Source organism: Neovison vison, chromosome 7 (assembly GCF_020171115.1).
Source record: "Neovison vison isolate M4711 chromosome 7, ASM_NN_V1, whole genome shotgun sequence".
Lineage (NCBI taxonomy): Eukaryota > Metazoa > Chordata > Mammalia > Carnivora > Mustelidae > Neogale > Neogale vison.
Genome location: NC_058097.1, coordinates 164,721,115 through 164,741,023, shown reverse-complemented (window position 1 = coordinate 164,741,023; position 19,909 = coordinate 164,721,115). Strand labels below are relative to the sequence as shown.

Sequence of the window (19,909 nt, the reverse complement as noted above, 5' to 3'; positions counted from 1 at the left end):
GCTCAATATCACTGATCACCAGGGAAATGCAAATCAAAACAATGAGATATCACCTCATGTCTGTCAGATTGGCTAAAATAAAAAACAAAGAATAACAAATGTTGGCAAGGATGTGTAGAAAAAGGAACCCCCATGCTCTATTGGTGGGAATACAAGCTGGTATAGGCCCTGTGGATAACAGTATAGTGGTTTCTCAAAAAAATTAAAAACAGAATTACCATATGATCTTATAATTCCACTGCTGGGTATCTATCCAAAGAACATGAAAACACTAATTCAAAAAAATGCATGTACCCTTATGTTTACTGCAGTATTATTTATAACAGCTAAGATATGGAAGCCACCCAGCTGTCCATTCATGGATGAATGGATAAAAATGTGAGATATATACACCATGGAATATACACAGAATGGAATATTATTCAGCCATAGAAAGAGTGAAATCTTGCCATTTGCAACAACATGGATAGACCTAGAGGATATAATGCTAAGTGAAACAAGTCACCCAGAGAAAGACAAATACCTGTATGATTCCACCCATATGTGGAATTTAAGAAACAAAGAAAAAAGAGACAAACCCCAAAAGATCTTTCACTATAGAGAATAAAATGGTGGTTGCCAGAGGGGAGGTGGGTGGGAAGATGGGTAAAATAGGTGAAGAGGATTAAGAGTACACTTATACTGACGAACACTGAGTAATACATAGAATTGTTGGATCCGGGGCGCTTGGGTGACTCAGTGGGTTAAGCCTCTGACTTCAGCTCAGGCCATGATCTCAGCGTCCTGGGATCGAGCCCCGAATCAGGCTCTCTGCTCGGTAGGGAGCCTGCTTTCCCCTCTCTCTCTGCCTGCCTCTCTGCCTACCTGTGATCTCTCTCTGTCAAATAAAGAAATAAAATCTTAAAAAAAAAAAAAAAAGAAAAAAGAAAGGCAAAAGTGTGACTCATGTGACAATATTGAAATTAAATATGCCTTGAAATGGATTATACTTTGAACATAAATTTACTTCTTGATGATACCATTAGGATAACATATCTCTGTCTTTTTAGAACCTTGTATAAGGCAAATGGCTCAATTAATGTTAGCTCTTTTTTTTTTTTTTAAAGGTTTTATTTATTTATTTGACAGGCAGAGATCACAAGTAGGCTGAGAGCCAGGCAGAGAGAGAGGAGGAAGCAGGCTCCCTGCTAAGCAAAGAGCCCCGATGCTGGGGCTCGATCCCAGGACCCTGAGATCACAACCTGAGCCGAAGGCAGAGGCTTTAACCCACTGAGCCACCCAGGCGCCCCAATGTTAGCTCTTTTTAACACATCCATAAATTGTAGAAGAAACAGAAATTCTCATAAGCTTATGAGAAATTTTAAATACTAACCAGACTCCTAAACGAATTAGAAAAAGAAAAGCAAAGCCCAAAGTTAGTAGAAGGAAGGAAATAATAAAAATCAGAGCAGAAATAAATGAAATAGACACCACAAGGATTGGGGGTGAAATTAACAAATTAATAAACTGAAAGAAAGAAAGAAGAAAGGAGGGCGGGAGGGAGGAAAGGAAAGAAAGGAGGAAGGAAGAAAGAAAGGGAGAGAGAGGGAAAGAGAGAAAGAGAGAGGGAGGGAGGAAAAAGAGGCAGGACTCAAATAAATGAGATAAAAATTGAAAGAAGAGAAGTAATAAGCAACACAACAGTAATATAAAAGATTATAAGACTAGATGAAAAATTATATGCCAACAAACTGGACAACCTAGAAGAAATGGATAAAGTCCTAGAAACATAGTCTTCCAAAACTGAATCAGGAAGCAATAAAAAATCTGAACAGACCAGGGTGCCTGGGTGGCTCAGTCAGGTAAGCATTCAACTCTTGATTTTGACTCAGGTCTGATCTCAGGGGCCTAGGATGGATCCCCACATTGGGCTCCATGCTCAACAGGGGGATTCTCTCCATTTCCCTCTGCCCCTTCTCCCACTCATGCATACACACACACACACACACACACACACACACACGCACACTTTCTCTCTCTCTCTCTCAAATAAACGAATCTTTAAAAAAAAAAACCTGAACAGACCGATTATTAGTAACTAGAACTAGAAGTTGAATCAAAGAATTCCCAACAAAAAAAAGTCCAGGATCAGAAAGTTTCACAGATAAATTCAACAAACATTTAAAAAGAGTTAATACCTATTCTTAAAAAATAGAAGAGGAAGCAGGGGCCTCGGTGGTTCAGTTGGTCAAGCGTCCAACTCTTGATTTCAGGGTTGTGAGTTAAGCCCCATGTTGGGCTCTGCACTCAGTGGGGAGTCTGCTTCAGATTCTCTCTATCCCTCTCCCCCCGCCCACTGTTCTCTTTCTCTAAAGTAAATAAATAAATCTTTTTTTTAAAAAAAGTAACAAGTAAAAAAAATAAAATAAAAGAGAAAGGAAAACTTTGAAATTCATTCTATTAGACTAGCATTACCCTGATACCAAAGCCAGACAAACATACTCCAAAAAAAGAAAACTACAGACCAATATTCCTAATGAACATAGATGCAAAAATTCTCAACAAATATTAGCAAATCAAATTCAACCATACATTTAAAGGATCATTCGCCACTACCAAATGGGGTTTATTCCAGGGATACAAGGATGGTTTAATATATGCAAATCAATCAACACAATATACCATATTAAGAAAAAATGAAGGATAAAAACCATACAATCATCTCAATAGATACAAAAAAAAAACAAGCATTTGACAAAATTCAACATCCATTCATGATAAAAAAATCTCAATGGGTTTAGGGGGAATATACCTCAATATAATAAAGGCCATATATAACAAGCCTCAGCTAACATCATACTCAATGGTGAAAAACTGAAAGCTTTTCCTCTAAGATCAGGAACAAGACAAAGGATGTTCACTCTTGCTACTTTTAGTCAACAAAGTAGTAGAAGTCCTAAGCATAGCAATCAGACAAAAAAAGAAACAAAGACATCCAAATTGGTAAAGAAGAAGTAAAACTCTCTATTTGCAGGTAACATGGCACTATACATAGAAAACTTTAAAGACTCCACCAAAAAACTAGTATAACTAATTAATGGATTTAGTAAAGCTGCAGGATACAAAATTAATATACAGGAATCTGTTGTTTCCATACACTAAGAATAAAGTAGCAGAGAGAGAAATTTTTAAAAAATTACAGCTGTATTAAAAAGAATAAAATACCTAGAAATATATTTAACTAAGCAGGTAAACTGGAACTCTGAAAACTGTAAGAAGATATCGATAAAGGAAACTGAAGACAACACAAATGAAAAGATATACCATGCTTATGGATTGGAAGAATTAATATTGTTAAAATGTCCATACTATTCAAAGCAATTTACAGATTCAATGCAATCCATATTAAAATACCAATAGTAGAGGCGCCTGGGTGGCTCAGTGGGTTGAGGCCTCTGCCTTCGGCTCGGGTCGTGATCCCAGGGTCCTGGGATTGAGCCCCACATTGGGCTCTCTGCTCAGCAGGGAGCCTGCTTCCTCCTCTCTCTGCCTGCCTCTCTGCCTACTTGTAATCTCTGCCTGTCAAATAAATAAATAAAATCTTAAAAAATAAATAAATAAAATAAAATACCAATAGTACTTTTCACAAAACTGGAACATAATGTTAAAATTTGTATAAACCCATGGGGCGCCTGGGTGGCTCAGTGGGTTAGGGCCTCTGCCTCCAGCTCAGGTCTTGATTCCAGGGTCCTGGGATCGAGCCCTGCATCGCATGGCATCGGGCTCTCTGCTCGGCAGGGAGCCTGCCTCCCCACCTCTCTCTGCCTGCCTCTCTGCCTACTTGTGATTTCTGTCTGTCAAATAAATAAATAAAATCTTAAAAAAATAAATTTGTATAAACCTAAAAAAGACCCTGAATAGCCAAAGCGATCATTGTGTTTTTTTAATTTGAGAAAGAGAGAAGGAGCAAAAGCAGGAAGAAGGGTAGAAGGAGAGGGAGAATCCCAAGCAGTCTCCACACTGAGTGCAGAGCCTCATGCAGGGCTGATCACAGGGCACTGAGATCATGACTTGAGCTGAAATCAAGAGTCAGATGTTTAACCAACTGAGCCACCCAGGCACTCACCAAAGAAATCTTGAACAAAACTGGAAGTATCACAATCCCAGATTTTTACATTATAGTACAAAGCTATAGTAATCAAAACAGTATGGTATTGGCACAAAAACAGACACAGAGCTCAATAGAACAGAATACAGAGCCCAGGGGTGCCTGGGTAGCTCAGTTAGTTAAGCATGTGCCTTCAACTCAGGTAATTATCTCACGGTCCTGGGATCAAGCCCCTCATTGGGCTCCCTGCTCAGCAGGGAGTTTGCTTCTCCCTCTCCCTCTGCCCCTTCCTGCTCTTCATGCTGCCTCTCTCTCTCTCTCAAACAAATAAAATCTTTTAAAAAAAGAAAAAAAAAAAAGAATACAGAGCCCAGAAATAAGCCCATGCTTATACAGTCAATTAACCTACAACAGGGGTGTCTGGGGGCTCAGTCAATTAAGTGTCTAACTCTTGATTTGGCTCAGGTCATGATCTCAGGGTTGTGAGACTGAACCTTGGGTCAGGCTTGTGCTGAGTGTGGAGGCTGCTTAAGATTCTCTCTCTCCCTGGGGTGCCTGTGTGGTTCAGGCGGTTGAGAAGCCGACTCTGAGTTTAGGCTCAGGACATGATCTCAGGGTTTTAAGATCAAGCCCTGAATCGACTCCCCACTTGGTGGGGAATCTGCTTGAGATCTCTCTCTCTCTCTCTCTCTCTTCTCTTTCTTCTCCTCCCCTGCTTACATGCATGCACACTCTCTCTCTCTCTTTTTCAAATAAATAAATAAATATTTTAAAAAAAGATTCTCTCTCTCTGCGCCTAACCCCTACTTGCACACACAGACACACTCTCTCTCCCTCTTAAAAAAACAAACAAACAAAAACAAACAAAAAAACAAACAAACCAAAAAAAAAAAAAAACCAACCTAATCTGCTACAAAGGAGACATGAATATACAATAGGGGAAAAGATAGTCTCCTCATGGCTTTGGCAAAACTGGACAGCTACATGCAAATGAATGAAACTAGAACATTTTCTTATGGCACAGACAAAATAAATTCAAAATGGATTAAAGATCCATATGGGAAATCTAAAACCATAAAAATTCCTAGGGAAAAAAAAAAAACAGGCACACTTCTCTTTGACATCACCCATAGCAATATTTTTCTAGATATGTCTCCTTTGTCAAGGGAAACAAAAGCAAAAGTAAATTATTTGTAGTACATCAAATTAAAAAGGTTTTGCACAATAAAGTAATCTGTCAACAAAATAAAAAGGCAATCTACTGAATGGAAGAAGATATTTGCAAATCATGTATCTAATAAGAAGTTAATACCAAAATATATAAAGAACTCATAAAACTTGAGAGTAAAAAAACAAAAAACAAATCTGATTTTAAAAAGGGCACAGGACTTGAACAGATGTTTTTCCAAAGAAGACAGACAGATGGCCAACAGACAACTGAAAAGATGCTCAACATCATTCATCACCAGGGAAATACAAATCAAAACCATACTGAGATATCACCTCACACCTGTCAGAATAGCTAGTATCAGTAAGTTAAGAAACAACAAGTGCTGACCAAAATGTAGAGAAAATGGATCTCTTGTGCACTGTTGGTGGGAATGTAAATTGGTACAATCGCTAGAAAAACAGTATGACGTTTCTTCAAAATATTAAATTTAAAAAATTAAAAATGAAATACCACATGACCCAGTACTTCCATTGCTGGGTGTTTACTCAAAGAAAATAAAAACACTAATCTGAAAAAATATATGCACCCCTGTTTATTGCAGCATTACTTACAACAGTGAAGACACCCTCAGTGTCCATTAATAGGTGAATGGATAAAGGAAATGTGGTATATATCCTGGAATATTACTCAGCCATAAAAAAGAACAAAATCTTGTTATTTCCAACAACATGGATATACCTAAAAGGTATTATGCTAAGTGAAATAAATCAGGTGAAGAAAGTCATATCCTGTACGATTCCACTTATATGTGGAATCTAAAACACAAACAAAAACAGATCCATAAACCCAGAGAACAAACTAGTGGTTGCCAAATGGAATGGAAGTGGAAGGATGGGTAAAATAGGTGAAAGAAATTAGGAGATACAAACTTCTAGTTGTAAAATAAATAGTCATAGTGATGAAAATTGTAGCACAGGGAATATAGTCAGTAACAGTGTAATAACTTTGTATGGTGATAGACAGTAAGTACACTTATTGGAATGAGCACTGGTAATGTGTACAACTGATCAATCGATACATTATATACTTACAACTAATAAAATTTTCAGTTATATTTCAATAATAAAAATAAAAGTAATAACCAGAACAAATTTTCAATAAGACAGGAAAGCTTCTATACTGAATCACAGGATAAAAGTAAAAAAAGAAACACAATTTATTAAAGTTATTCATTTTGAAGACAAAGCTCTTCTGTGGCAATTACCGAAGTTTCTATGAGGGGCTATCATAGCTTACAGATCTCAGAGATGAAAAAGAGTATGGCAGAGACTCCTATTTGGCTGTCAATATCCAGATCTTCCATTCCTCCTCAGTAACAAAAGCCCAGTTTTATTCAGGGTAGCTCAGCGTCCAGCTACATTTCCCTAGTTCCCTGGTAATCTGAGTTTTGGTTTGGGAAGTCTCTTTAAAGGAAAAGGAAGCATCTTTGTCTTTGCCTTCCTGCCTGGAACCTGGCTGTGATGATTAGAATTCTGGCAGCTGTCTTGGACTACAAGGACCAGTGCCAAACCTTAAAGATGGCAGATCAAAGAACTGGGAAAAATTTAGGTCCCTGATAACTTTATGAAGCTACTATACCTGACCCAGACAACATAATTCAAGAATTATTTTACATGAGGGACACCTGGGTGGCTTAGTTGGTCAAGCCTCTGCCTTCAGCTCAGGTTGTGATCCTAGAGTCCCAGGACTGAGCCCCACGGTGGGCTCCCTGCTCAGTGGGGAGTCTGCTTCCCCTTCTGCCCATCACCCTCTCTTCCCCACTTTCTCTCTCATTATCAAATAAATAAATCTTTAAAAAAAAGAATTATTTTACATAAGAAAATAAACATTGTATGTTTAAGCCACCATTACATCTGTATTTATTTTTTGCTTTCTTAACTGATCACTTACCTTCAGATAGGTAAAGAATTTTTATCTCCTTTTTTACAGATCAGGCAACTGAGATGCAGAAAAGTAAGATGACTTGCACAATATCAGATTAGTGAAGAGGTGGGTCTTGACTCCTAGGTCAATGCTTTTTCACTAAAATCTGACTCAGCAAGTTCTAAATATTAAAAAAAATGAGATAAAAACAGATTAATATAAACATAAATTTTGGCTTTATTATAGTGGTAACAGCATATGATAATATATATATATATATATATATATATATATATGTCACATCCTGTAAATAGTAAAAGTACCAAATTTTTATTATGTGGAAGGAGACTAAATTATATCAAAATCCAGTGGAGAGGGAAGAGAGAAATATTAAACAGAATCAAAGACCACAATAAACAAAGATTTTGGGTTATGATGCTGGCTTTACTGTATAACTCCCCTTGTGAATAAGAATTCAGACTAAAAGCTTATTTTCCTCAGCAACGAGACTTCAGATATAGGGTAAGTTTTCTCATTAGATCCTTAATTGAAATTTCTCTTAAAATCCTTATCTAGAATCTTTCTTTACTCTTACCATCACTTTAAAAAATTAATCTTGGCCCAAGTCTCTGTCACAGAGATCAGTAATAAAGCAAAATAGCTCAGATTTTCTTTTTTGAAATCCAATTGTCAAATACAAGGCAGTTGGCTCATGTGCAAACTCACTGGTGAACAAAAGGAATTATTTCTAAGCAGTTTACAAAGAAAATAAGCAAATAAAATATCTTCTGATTTTAAGAACACATATATTTCTTTTTATGGTATATTAAATATAAAATAATCTAAGCAGGAGAGTGATCATACACATTGTATGTCAAAAAGGCATGTTGACTTTTATTAACATAGCATAGTCAAAAATAAACAACAGATTGAATCCTTATCACTCCCATTTACTGGCAAGCTGTTTGCCTTTCTGGTTCTCAATTTTCCTACCTATAAACTGAACTAATACTTCTTCCTAAGTTTTTGATTGGCTGAAAGTAAGAATGAATATATGGTAATTAGCACAGTGCATGGCAATCATAAATGCTCAGTAAATATTAAAGCCCTTCATGTCTTGAAATGAAACAGCTATATAAAGTAATAAAAATCTGTTCTGTAAACACACAGTTATAGAACCTAAAAAGCAATATACCAGTTTGACATACAACCTTTAAATGTCATTTTTGGAAAGGCTACATTAGAGCTCTCCCCTGAGCATTGCCATAGCCAAAGTCCTGATGCAGCTGCGGGCCAATGAAAAGAATACAACCAACAAAAGAGGAATACAATCTCTTCCTCCCTGGGATTAAAACAAGAGTCCCAGGTTTCTCTCTCCAAGGCACTGCCCTTAGCCAGGAAACCTTGGTTGCTTCCTCTTGCTGTCAATGTCTTAATTCTAACAGGGAAAGGGAGTGAGGTGGAGAAAAATAAATGGCTTCTGAGTTTCTCAATGGCAGCAGTGATGAGAGAGACCAGAACCCTGATACCCAACTCCATTTTTCCCTTTAAAAATGAGAATCCACAGGAAAGCAAGATTTAAAGTAAAGTGTTAGATGTATGACCAGCTGAGCAGGACTCCAACCCTTCTGAGTATTGAGACATTAGTATAGATACTGGGGTGCCTGGCTGGCTTGGTCGGTAGAGCATGCAACTCTTTATCTTGGGGTTGCGAGTTCGAGCCCCACCTAGACCACAGAGATCACTTAATTAAAAAAAAAAAATTTAAATAAGGATCCACAGGAAAGCGAGATTCAAAATAAAAGCATTAAATGTATAACCAGCTTAGCTGGACTCCAACCCTTCCATGTATCAAGACATTAGTATAGATATTACTGTCTCTGAGGCTCATATCTGTAGAAAAGGACACCATCATATTGCCTCCCCTCCAATCTTATTTGGTTACAGTATCCTTGGTAATAGGCTTACTTAATAAAGCAGATACTGTTTCTCATCTGTATCACTCAATAAACAAATTTAGTAAAATTACAATGTCTCCATTATGCATATATACTGTACTTTGGATAACTAAAACACAATATGCCAAAAAGCTCTGCCAAATTAAAAAAAAATTTGAAAAAAAAATTTAAAAAGCTCTGTCAAAAACAAAAGCATGCAACTGCTATCTCAATTTCCACAGAATTCTGGGACCAGAAATTATCTCAGAGGTAAGGTTTGGTTCAGACCCAACTTTTACAAAAGGTTATAAAGCATAAGGAAGCTAACTGACGTGGCCAAAACTATTTGACAGAGACAGGATTGGAATCTGGCCATCAAATTCTAATCAAGAATAATTTTCACATTTCATGTTTTTTTTTTTAACTTTGGATTGAAAATCAATGAGTGATTGAGCTTTTTTCCTTAAATAAGTCATTTGAAATGTTAGGAGCCTGTTTTTTAAGTCTATAAGCTAATTGCACATATCCAACATAAAAACAACAAATTTCTCCTTTCCAGACCTTCAGATATTTAGAAAAAGTTAATCATCTATCATCCCAAATACATTCAACTCAATTACTCACAATACTTAAAAGTTTATCTACTTAAGGATTACTTTAAATGCACTTTAAAATCCTATACTTGATTCCTCCAGCTACCCAATACTTAAAAGCGTATTTTGCTCATTCATCAAAAAGGCCTTAGAAAGTGGAAAGCAACTTAAATGTTATTCTAAATAAAAAAATTAATTGGATTTATCTATAGAGATACACAACATAACTCCAAACAAAAAGACACTGGTACTGACCATGTTACTGTAGTCTATATTAGCAACCATGATGAACAACTAGAGGTTTGAAAGGTACCTTCATTGTTTTCATTGTGCATTTCATTTCAACAGGTATTTACAGGGCACAGACCAGTTTGGCAAAAGTTGAACAGTAAGTACCGATCAGCAGATTAAGGTGAACAGAGCAGGGACTTCGGCCATGGCAAGGTGGGTATATTAAGATTGCTGGAAGAGAACAGCACTAGTAACGACCAGGAGGCAGAAATGAATTTTTCACTAGAAAGACCGAATCATGGAAAGTTTAGAGAACTAGATGAGAAACAGTAGTTTCCATGTCTACCCCAATCACAAGAGTAATACTATTATTGATTTCTCAATCTAAATATCCATTTTTAAAATTTTGGGGCCCTATTTACTGAGGAACATTTGTTGAGACATTTGTTTGTTCAGCATTTGTTGAACTTGCTGGTCGAGTTTTATGAAACAAGAACCCGCATTCAGCTTCAACGAAGTTGAATCCTGAGGTAATTTCTATAAGGGACAAGATGCAAGAATCTGGATATTGCCTGACTATTCAACAGAATTCACCAGCGAAGGCCGTAAGAAACAAAAATTTAAATAAATCATGAAAGGAGCTACAGGTTATAGGATCCAGATCTATTATACCTCTAGTCATACTATTTTTAACAAATTCCTTAAAGCAAATGTCTCCTCAATTCTTTCAATTCTTACAGGACAAGTCCGGAATCTCCTTCAAACAAAACTATCAGAAATATTTGCATATCAGATCCAAATCTATTAACCATGCTATTTTTTAACCATAGTACTTTTAATAAATTCCTTAAAGCAACTGTCTCAGCACTTTTTTTTTTCCAATTCTTTAGAGAAAGTCCAGAATCTCCTTCAGACAGAATTGACTATCAGAAATATTTGCATTTAGGGGTACCTGGGTGGCTCAGTTGGTTAAGCAGATGCCTTCAGCTAAGGTCATGATCCCAGTGTCCTGGGATCCATTCCCACATGGCGATCCCTGCTCAGGGGAGAGCCTGTTTCTCCCCCTCCCTCTACCTACCCACCCCTACTCCTCCTCACTCTCTCTCTCAAATAAACAAATAAAATCTTAAAAAAAAAAAAAAAAGAAATATTTTCTTTTATCCTCCTTCTTTCCCCTTCCCCCCTGTTTAGCCAAGATAATAATAGGTGGTTTGATGTTCGTATTCATCCATGGATTTAATACCCTCAATAAAAGGCTTAGATGGGAGCACTTACTTATTCAATTGTGTACGGTACATTATCCAATTTAAGAGTTTAGTGGACACTCTAAGAAACTCAAGAGGTTCCATCTCCCAGAATTCAGAATAATGATTCAAGGGTCATGTTCATATTTTCTCCCTCCCTCTTTCTCTCCCTCTCTCCCTGCTCCTGTCTCTGTCTCGCTATTATAAAACATCTGGATATTGTGGGACGCCTGGGTCGCTCAGTCCGTTAAGCGACTGCCTTCTGCTCAGGTCACGATCCCAGAGTCCCAGGATGGAGCCCTATGTCCCTGTGTCCAGCTCTCTGCTCAGCGGGGAGCCTGCTTTTCCCTCTTCCTCTGCCTTCTGCTTCCCCTGCTTGGGCTCTCTGACAAACAAATAAAATCTTTAAAAAAAAAAAAAATCTGGATATTGTAAAATAATTGCCAACCAAGACCCCTTGCCAGCACCGACCACAACAATAATACATTTATTCACAGAGTTACCATTTAGTAAGTGCAACAAGGAAGTGGAAGTACTACCTCCGAAACAGAAAGAGCTCATCTTACAGCGATTTCTCACTTCAGGGAAAACAATACCACAGCTGACACGAACTTTCTCTTAAGTGTCAAGGTTTGCGGGGTTAACAGACAGGCAGAAGAGCAGGGTTGGCCGGCCTAGTTTCGCTTGACCGCGCCAGGGGCGATGTGCATCTGCAGGGCACTGGTGAGTACACCCCCCTTCTTAGGGGGCGCCTCCCTCGCCCAGCGACCTGCCAAGGCGAGGCTGGACCCTGAAGGGCTCTCGGTCCTGCACTCACCCACGCCTGCTCCCGCCATGAGCCTACCACCTTCATCTACCCCAAAGAAAGCTTGGGTGCCCTGAGGCGCGTGGAGTGGGAAAAGGGACCCACGCCTCGGGCTGCAACTGGAAGCACCCCTCGCCGGTGCCGCCCACTGTGCGGTTGCCCCCCCTCCCATTCTCACGGCAGGGTAGGGCAGCCGAAGCCCTGAGCCCTCTCTCAGCACCCGCTCCAGCCTCCCGCCGCGCTGATCCGCACCCACCTCCGGCCTCCGGCCTTACGCAGCCGGGTCTCGGCGCGGGAGGCTCCGCCTGCTGAATGCACACAACACACAAACCTGTCCCTCCGGCCCCCAGTCCGCGGTTTTTCTCTGTACCTCCGCTGACCGCACGCTCCCGCCTCTTCGCTGCCTTGGCGACAGCCCCCGCCCCTCCTGGAAGCCTCTGATTGGTCCGATTGGGGCCACGGACGTTCCCGATTGGCAGGGGCGGAGACGAGGCCGCGCCCCCGCGGGGTGAGAGGCGGATGGCGTGGAAGAGGAACGCGGAGGAACCTGGGGAGCTTAAGCCAAGAGGGACGTGGCGCTCTGCGACGCTGGCGGGGAAGCCGCGCCCCTTCCTTCTCTAGCTTTCAAGGAGAATCTTGCGAAGCAGGATTTGGGCGGGTGAGGTGCTGTCCCGGCATCGCGACAAAGCCCCAAGGATCCCCTCCCCTTTGGCCGCTGGAAGCGCCGGCAGCGCTGGACCCGGCAGAGACAGGCTGTCAGGCCCCATTTTCGCCTAAAGGCCTCGCTCGGGGCGACACCCACTCCCCCTTCCCTGGCCTCCTCCTTGGCGGGAATCTTTCTCGTATCCGCACACTCACCAGCCCCGATTATGCATGCTGGGCCCTCGGCCCCCGAGCTTGATTGCTTTTTACCACCCCTTCTCGCTCACCTTTGTGCGCACATACCTCTCTACAGCCTTCCCTCGTAGAGCTGATGCATTACTCCACTTCCCCTCACTTTAAAGGTGGGAAAACAGGCTCAAAGAGCTACGTGGTTCGAGGGTTGGAGAAGATTTTGGAGCCTCGAGGCTGATCTCCAAGCATGTTTGCCAAATAATAGTTACCGCTCTGGGCCTTAGTTTCCTAGCTTGTAAAAAACGGTATCAAGAGTTGTTCGTGGAGATTAAATGAGCAGAACTGCAGAAAACCAGTGCTGAACCTGCTGCATGTATGTTAATCATGGCTGATTCTACTTACCAGGGAGTAAAGGCGGGTAGGAACTAACTGCACCAGTTTGGAGCCAGACTGCCTATGTTGCAAAACCGGATTCAGTTTACCATACCAACTCCAAGTTACTTAAGAGCTTTGTGTCTCAGTTTCCTTTTCTGTAAAAAGGGGTAATACTTGTACCCTCCTCCTCACAGTGCAATGATTAGTAGAAAAGTGACTGGCACACACTAAGTGCTCAATAAATGTTAGCCATCCTTGCCTTAGTGGCTGAGCTAGGACTATAATTCAAGTCTTTGGACTGCAAGACCAGCAAACTTTGCTCTTATGGACTTCTCATGGACATACTTAGAACAGTGCCTCAAACCTTTTTAAGGTTCAGTTAGAAACATTTTTGCACTTTTTTAAAATCAAAATCTTAAACTATCTCCCCTATCATCATCAAAGTCTTAGAATGTTGTGATTCTGCCTCTAATGAAAGTTTAATAGCAGAGCCAGAGGTAAGGAAAATAGTCATGTTCTGCTCCGATGGACAGCTTGAAGAGCAAGGCACTAGAGTAAGAAAGAATATTCAAGAGGTGATGGTGTAGGAGCACTGAATTTCAATTTGAAAAACATAGGGAAATATTGTATATTGGTTATGTATCATTAGTAATCAATATTAGTGTCAGATCAGGAGACGATACCACATTTAGTGGAAATCACTAAACCGTAAATACATCTTCCACATTTTTTAAAAAGATTTTATTTATTTATATGTCAGAGAGAGAGAGCACAAGCCGGGGGTGGGGGGTGTTGGCAGGCAGAGGGAGAAGCAGGCTTCCTACTGAGGAAGAGCCAGATGTGGAATCCAGCACTGGATCCCAGGATCTGGGATCATGACGTAAGCCAAAAGCAGATGCTTAACCAATTGAGCCACCCAGGCATCCCCATCATCCACATTTTTATTACCCATTATCCACCAGAGGGCCAAACACATAGTGCCTGATACAGGCACTAAGATTTGGGATAGAACCTTTAAGGGGACATTCTGAAAGATCTGGTAATAATGTATCTAGATTACTTATGGTAATCCAATGGAGGTAAATAATGGAGAATAAGAAAATTGGATTAATCCAATAATAAAATAAGAGGAAAATAATGTACACTAGCGTGGTGACTGAGATGTCAGCATTATTCTCAGCAATATTCTGGCATGAACAAAAAAGAGAAGACAAGGAAGACAGGACAAATGAAAATTAAACAGCAAGATCCAGGGTTAGGAGAAATTGCTAAGAAAAATATTTCAGAGTGTCATGCTCATATAAAGCAGGCTGAACAGCATCTTATACTAATAAAGATTGTTTTGTGGTAGAGAAAAATTTTGTTGATAATGACCCCTGGAAACATGCTATGATCTGAGGGACTAATAAGGAAATGTTACTTAATAGGTAACCCCACACTTGGAGTGGGGGGCTAGCATTGATGGAAAATCTGATGGGGAGGAGGACTGGAGAACATACTATTATTACATTGTACAAGGGAAGAAAACAAGGTTTTGGAGTCAGAACAAGATCCCATTCTCTCTGGATTGAAAACCCAGTTCTACTTTATTAACTGAGTTTCCTCTAGCAAGTTATTTAACCTGTCTCCATAGCGTAGTTTCCCTCATTTCTAACATGGAGGCAAGAATATTTCCCCTCATAGAGTTCTGAGGATTAAAAGAGTTTATATTTGTAAAACAGAGCGGTACGTGGCATACAGTAATTGCTATATTAATGTTTGATAAAATATTGCTTTCAGTTTCTCCATCTGTATCCTGGGGTCATAATACTGGACTTACTGTAGGGATTCAAATGATGTAAAGCATTAGGGAAGAGATGCTCAATAGATATGATTTCTCTTCCCCTCCACTACCCCCAGCCATCAGCCTGTTACCTTGGAATCTCTTTCTGATTACCACTGCCACTGCCATCAAGGGGCTATTGCTCAACACGGTCTATGCAAGCATAAAATATCTTTTCTTGATTTCCCTTGGCTCAGAGAAGTTCAAAATGAGTTTACTAGAAGCCAAGAAAATAAAAAGGAAACAACTCCAAAGAAACAGCTGATGTGAAGCTTGTCCATAGTACATCTCTTGATACTTTAGACAGAAAGAAAAAATGATATCAAGGAAATTACGGCTTCCTAATACCTCAGTTCTCCCCTTTCTCACTTCTAGGATCTCACAGAACATCAACTGGCCAAGTTCTTCGTTGTCTTCAAAAGAGGAGAGAGGGAGGCAGGAGTATATACTGACAAGAGACAGTAAGTAATCAGAACAGGAAAACTGAACAGTACACTCCACATGGGAGCAAAGACTTACTCATTTCACTAAGGTCTAGATCGGGGGTCAGCAAACTATGGCCCTTGGACCAAATCAACCAACCAAATCAAACCAACCAAATAATTTGCAATTATTTTGCAAATAATTTTATTGGAACATTGCCGTACTCAACAGTCAAACTCATTTGTTTATATATTGTCCCTGGTTGCTGTTGTACTACAATGGCCAGGTTCAGTGGTTGTAACAGAGACTGGCCCTCAAAGCTAAAAATATTTACTACCCAGCTCTTTACACAAAAAAAATTTTCTTTTTTTTTTTTTTTTTTTGCTAACCTCTGATTTAGAAAATTCTGCCAGAAGCATCTTTTCATCATCCCCAGTGCAAAAACTTTCACCTTCATCAAATCCTCTAACCCACTGCTTCTCAGACCTAAATGTGTATGCAGATTTTCTTAAAATGCATATTCATATTCAGTAAATCTACAATAAGACCCAAGATTCTGCATTTCTTTATTGGACAGACCAAGAGATCACAAGTAGGCAGAGAGGCAGGCAGAGAGAGAGGAGGAAGCAGGCTCCCCACAGAGCAGAGAGCCAGATGTGAGGCTCGATACCAGGACCCTGGGATCATGACCTGAGCTGAAGGCAGAGGCTTTAATCCACTGAGCCACCCAGGCGCCCCAAGATTTTGCATTTCTAACAAGCTCTAGGGGATGTGAGTTATCTCTAGATCAACTTGATTTCATCAGGGGTTTTTTCCCTTTTGTTCTTTATTAAAGTATAATTGACAAATAACATATGAGTTTCAGGTGTACAACATAATGTTTCAAAATTATGTATTCACTATGTATATATTGTGAAATGATCACCACAATAAGTCTAGTTAACATCCATCTCACACATAATTACAAAGCTGTTTTCTTTTTTTTTTTTTAAAGATTTTTTATTTATTTATTTGACAGAGAGAAATCACAAGTAGATGGAGAGGCAGGCAGAGAGAGAGGGAGGAGGAAGCAGGCTCCCTGCTGAGCAGAGAGCCCGATGTGGGACTCGATCCCAAGACCCTGAGATCATGACCTGAGCCGAAGGCAGCGGCTTAACCCACTGAGCCACCCAGGCACCCCCAAATCTGTTTTCTTATTATGAGACTTTTTTAGGATTTATTCTCTTAGCGGAGCAGCTGGGTGGCTCAGTCAGTTAAGCATCTGACTCTTGATTTCCACTCAGGACATTCCACTTTGGGTAATAGGATGGAGCTCCTCACTCAGTAGGAAATCTGCTTGAGATTCTCTCCCTTTCCCTCTCCCCCCTCCCCACAGCTTTCCATCAGGCCTGCATGCTCTCTCTCCCTCTCTCTCTAAAATAAATAAACCTTAAAAAAAATTTTAGTCTCATAGCAACTTCCAAAAATGCAATACAGGATTTTTAAACTATGGTCACCAAGCTATACTTTACATCCCCAGGATTTATTTATTTGGCTACTGGAAGTATGTACCTTTTGACCACCTTCACCTATTTCATCCACTCCCCATCTCCTGAATCTGGCAACCACCAATTTGTTCTATAAGTTTGCTTTTTATTTTGTTTCTTAAATTTTTTAAGATATTTTATTTATCTATTTGAGAGAGAGTGAGAGAGAGAGAGCATGAGAGGAAGGGAGAGGGTGGAGAGAGGGAAAAGCAGGCTTCCTACTGAGGAGGGAGCCCGATCTGGGGCTCAATCTCAGGATTGTCCTGTGCATTACAGATGTTACCAGCATCCATGGTGTCTACACCCTAGATGCGAAAATTACCCACCTTCAGTTGTGTCAACCGAAAATATCTACAGACATTGCCAGATACTCATTAAGAGGCAAAATCTCCCTGGTTGAGAACCATTGGTTTAAAGCAACAGAAACCAATTCTAGCTAACTTTAAGAAAAGGGGGATTTGGAGCGCCTGGGTGGCGCAGTGGGTTAAGCCTCTGCCTTTGGCTCAGGTTGTGATCTCAGGGTCCTGGGATTGAGCCCCGCATTGAGCCCTGCATCGAGCACCGCATTGGGCTCTCTGCTCAGCGGGGAGCCTGCTTCCTCCTCTCTCTGCCTGCCTCTCTGCCTACTTATGATCTCTTGTCTGTCAAATAAATAAATAAAATCTTAAAAAAAAAAAAAAAGAAAGAAAGAAAAGGGGGATTTTTTGAGAGGATAATTGAATAACTTGTAGACAGACTAAGCAGGGAAACAATCCCAGGGGCAAGAGATCTTGGGCCTTCTTTCTAGAAGGAATGATAGATTATTTCCTTCTGCCTTTGGGTATTCCTAATTAAGTTTAAATTTTTCAGCAGAAAGAATCCAAGTTCTGTTTAGATCAGGTATTTATTCCTGTGGCCTAGGAATAAAGTCTGTAACCAGGATCAAAACAGGAAGAGGTGTTCAGGAGAAAAAAGGTATGGCCACTGTACTTGCCTCAAATTCTGTATCTATATTCAGCTAAAGTGACGTAACCTGACTACAGGGGCTTCAATGAATTGGAGTTCATTTTTCCATGATAAAAATAAGTCTGAGGCGCCTGGGTGGCTCAGTGGGTAAACGCCTCTGCCTTGGGCTCAGGTGTGATCCCGGGGTCCTGGGATTGAGTCCCGCATTGTGGTGGGGGTGGGGGTGGGGTCCTCTGCTCAGCGGGAAGCCTGCTTCCCCCTCTCTCTCTGCCTGCCTCTCTGCCTGCTTGTGATCTTTCTCTCTGTCAAATAAATAAAATAAATTTTAAAAAATCCCTTTCCTACATATAAATAAAAAGATGTGATAAAACAAATAGAGTAATATTGTTATTGTAGAATTTAGTGAAATTTGTTCAATTTTTCTGTTTAAAAACTTTCATAATAAACTATTTGAACTAAAACCCTTACCTTGATTCCAAATCACCCTATAACTTGTTCCTCAGGTTATCATGCGTGCAAATTCCTTTAAAAATTCCTTTCTCTACCTGCTCCCCTCCCTTTTATTCTCAGCTTATGCCAGTCTGGCTTCCTTCTCCTCCACTCCTCTGAGATTGCTCTTATTAAGCTCACCTGAATGAACAAGTTTCTGTCCTCATCTTATTCAACTATTAGCAGAATTCTTTGCTGCGAACTTCTCTCTCCTTGAAGCACTTTGCACTCTAGGCATCTGACACCATTCTGACCTGGTTTTCTTTCTACCTTTCTGGATATTCTTCTTCAGTCTCCTTTGAGACATTTTTCTCCATTACACAGCTTCTAAAATTTGGAATGTCCCAGGGATTGGCTCTGGAACCACTTCTCTGTCTACAGCCAGTTTTTCCAAAATGGCGCTATTGGCTTTTTGTGTTGAACACTTCTTCACTGAGCAGGATTTCCCATGCATTTCAGGATGTTTTATATCCCTGGACCCTACCTCCTTGTCCCTCTCACCAATATGACAACCCAAATTGCCTCCAGGCAGTCTCCAGAAAAATGATACCTCTCAGGGTTAAAAATGATTTTGTCTTATTGGATGATCCCAGCCAGTCATACGTGTACTAGTTCTCCATATCTCCAGCCCAAACATCTCTTTTGAAATCTGGACTGCCTGCAACTGTGTGCATGGTATCCCTTTCCTTCCTTCCTTTCTTCCTTCCTTTCTTTTTTATTTTTTATTTTTTTAGATTTTATTATTTATTTGAGAAAAAGAAAGAGAGCGTGAGTGGGGAGGTGGGGCAGAGGGAGAAGCAGACTCCCTGCTGAGTGGGAGGCTGACTCAGGGCTCTATCCCAGAGTCCTGGAATTGTGACCTGAGCTGAAGGCAGATGCTTAAGCAACTGAGCCACCCAGGTGCCTCTGTGCATAGTATTTCTATCTGAATGGCCTATTACAGAAACCCAATAAGTATTTGATGACTCAATGTTATAATTAACTAACTTCATCCCTCTCTTGTTTAAAACTAAATTTTTGACCTTTTCCCACCTGTTGTTCCCTGTGGGAGACACAGGGATATGCTGCTAATATCCCCCTTCAAGAAAGGACTGGCTGCCCAGCTATGAGGAGTGTGGTTAACTGACAGCCTCTAGCTCTTACTTGCTTCAGGGTCCCTCTCAGCTTTTAGAGAAAAAGTTACACCCTTCTTCAGGTGGCTTCTAGCAATGAATGAGCAAGGTGGTAGGACAAGGGCCTACACCAGTGTAGAACTCCACTAACTCACATCTTTGCCCAGGAGGTCCCCATTGGGCTGGCAGAGACTGTCAGGTTTGTCACTGCTGTCAACCACCCCCTTCACATTTCTGCTTCTGCCTCTTTTCATTTCAGAAGTGTTATTCCCTGCCTCTCTGCCTACTTGTGATCTTTCTCTCTGTCAAATAAATAAAATAAATAAAAATAAAAGTCCCTTTCTGCTAGGGATTTTTGCGTACCTTGCTCTGTCTTGACATCTGCTTCCCAG

General features: G+C 40.3%; 1 protein-coding gene across 5 annotated transcripts in view; it reads right to left on the bottom strand.

Moving 5' to 3' along the window:
* Window positions 1–12,401, bottom strand: part of NUCB2 (nucleobindin 2) — a 46,375-nt gene extending 33,974 nt beyond the window's left edge. For 2 of the 5 annotated variants that reach the window (XM_044258904.1, XM_044258909.1), the window contains exons 1-2: window positions 12,248–12,376; window positions 7,209–7,362 (exon numbers count right to left, since the gene is read on the bottom strand). The gene's annotated coding sequence lies outside the window, so the exon portion shown is untranslated. Of the gene's footprint in view, window positions 1–7,208; window positions 7,363–10,024; window positions 10,174–12,247 lie in introns of all 5 variants that reach the window. The other 3 variants (XM_044258905.1, XM_044258906.1, XM_044258908.1) reach the window with 3 other exon arrangements.
* Window positions 12,402–19,909: the final 7,508 nt, after the last annotated feature.